Raw genomic sequence first — 2294 nt, forward strand, 5'->3', positions numbered from 1 at the left:
GTGTTCACATGAGACATGCGGTAGATGAGTTGGTGTTTTGTGGCTGCTGCAGATGCACTGTGGTTGGCATCTGCCAGACTTTAATCTTCCTGGTGGGTTCAAAAAGCCTTTTTATAATTTAGCAAGACACTTAAGACATTAAATGCCGTAGATTAGAAAAGACTAGTGTGTGTATGTGTAGAGGGTTTGTCTTGGTTTTTTATTACACTCACCTGCAGCTCTTTTCTGTTAAACAGTGTCTGGTACCACTGTGATATTTTTTTCTTACTTCAGAATATACTGACTTATAAAAATGAGTTTCGATAATTGTGAAAGGAAGTGAGTTAAAGTGTGTGTAAATAGACTTTTGTATGCTTTGCAAAAAAAAAAAAAGAGCAAATGGGGGTCCCTTTTGATAAGTGCTTTCTCCACTAGTTTGTGAGTTCATCTTAGACCCTCCTGTCATTGGTGAGCTTTAGTTTTCAACCATTTTCAGGATTCTCTCAAGAGTTACCAAATAAATCGTAAATTGAGTTGGTGCAGCTGAACATGCTGAACAACAGAAAACAAGGAAGCGCTTCTTATTTACTGTGAACAGCTATCATTTCCTGCAGATCAAAGTATACAAATGATTCATTTCCTGGTACTAACCAGCGGGATTGCAGTTAGGTTGTTTGTGATAGGTTAGCTGTGGCTAGGTGAACGCTAGGCCGTGTTGTTGAATGATATCTCATGAAAACATCACTGAGTTTTGCTGCAGCATCTGTGCTTTTCATATTTACTACAGGGTGTCTGTAAAGTCTTTTCTTTTCATCTTTTATTTTTTACCATGTATTCTTTGAGAGCACAATTCATTAGATTGAGCAGAAGAACCAGGAATATATTTAATGTTTCACTTTTGTTCACCTTTTTACCTTCGTCATTGTAAATACTCATGTCTTTGTGAAAAAGATTTCAGTTTTACCAGAGCTACTTTTTGTCCTTTCCAGCTCCACCCAGCTTTTATTTTTGAGACCGTTGACGAATGAATGTAACGTTTGCTCGTTTTACTGCTATCATTAACAGATGGGCCACCTTTGAGCCTTAACTCACTGCGGTATTGCTAAATGTAAGCATCGTCTAGTTTTTCCCACATTATATCAAAGCCTTAATATGTGGTTGAGTTACTCGGTGATTAGATGCAAATTTTGGTCCATTTTAAGCAGGTACAAGTTGTGCATTGCATCATTTGTAAAGCAAGAACATGCTACATTATGTAATTGTTATTTTGGTTATTAAAATGATGATCGTAACTGAAGATCTCGAATTGATGTAAAAACTCTTGACCCTGCACTGGCTTTTCACGTATTTCTTTCCTTTATGAAGCTAAAGCACTTTTTAAGTCACTCTGGATAAAAGCATCTGCTAAATGCCTTAAATATAAATGCTTTGCCATGATTGAATCGCATTGCAAATGTACCACCTTTTCAGTGTGTCAGTTGTCAACAGATGATATTGTTACATCAACTTCAATTTCGCTGTTTCACCATGTTAAAAAAAGTAAAAGTTGCAACCTAATTCACATAACATTTTCAAGAAGTCGTGTATTCGTTGAGTATTTGAGAAATTTTGTGAAGTAGTTGAGATATTTTGTGGGAGTGCTGCGAGGAAAGCTTTCTGGCAGCTTTTGGTCTTGTGATATATTTTTGTTTCTTCTTGTTCCCACGATCTGTTGTACTGAGCTTTATCTTTGCAGTGCATTCCCGTTCAAAAAGACCTTGCTTTGATACTGTGAGAAAGTTAGCACACGAGCAACATGAGTGTCTGTCCCATTGGCAGAATCTCAAGGGCCTGCTTTGATGAAGATGGATGATTTCAAATGTGCGTTTTAAAGTTTATGTTTATTTGTATGATCACAAAATGGATAGTAAAGAGCTGGAAACTGCATGAGAATAGCTTGATCTTTTGATCTCTGCATGAGAAATGCAACAATACAGTATCCTGTTACTTTTCCATTTAAGGGTTGATATTTGGCCCCTGAATTAGTATTCACTTTCATTAAGGCACTTTTTTTAAACCATATAAAATAAATACTTCTAATTTATTTGTCACATGTACTTAAGTTTAATCAATTAGTTGTGTAAGGTAATTGCTTTTTATATCTCAATTTTGTGTTTATATTCCATAATTCTGACTTTTTTTCTCAGAATTGTGATATGTAAACAGAATTGAAAAGTATAAACTCGTAATTTTGAGGGAACAAGTCATATGAACTCAGATTTCAGACTTGCAATTCTGAGTTTACATTTCTGACTTTTTTCTCACAATTGTCTTTT

At 35.4% G+C, this 2294-nt stretch overlaps 1 long non-coding RNA gene across 1 annotated transcript; it reads right to left on the reverse strand.

Annotated features, from left to right (window-relative positions):
- Positions 1-268: 268 nt before the first annotated feature.
- LOC107727054 (uncharacterized) lies at positions 269-1959 on the reverse strand. Its single transcript, XR_001638321.1, has 2 exons — positions 828-1959; positions 269-785 (listed from the first exon to the last, which is right to left on the reverse strand). It is a non-coding gene; the product is annotated as an uncharacterized LOC107727054 (long non-coding RNA).
- Positions 1960-2294: the final 335 nt, after the last annotated feature.

The sequence above is a fragment of the Sinocyclocheilus rhinocerous genome, unplaced genomic scaffold (assembly GCF_001515625.1).
Source record: "Sinocyclocheilus rhinocerous isolate Xijiao unplaced genomic scaffold, SAMN03320098_v1.1 scaffold2020, whole genome shotgun sequence".
Taxonomy (NCBI): domain Eukaryota; kingdom Metazoa; phylum Chordata; class Actinopteri; order Cypriniformes; family Cyprinidae; genus Sinocyclocheilus; species Sinocyclocheilus rhinocerous.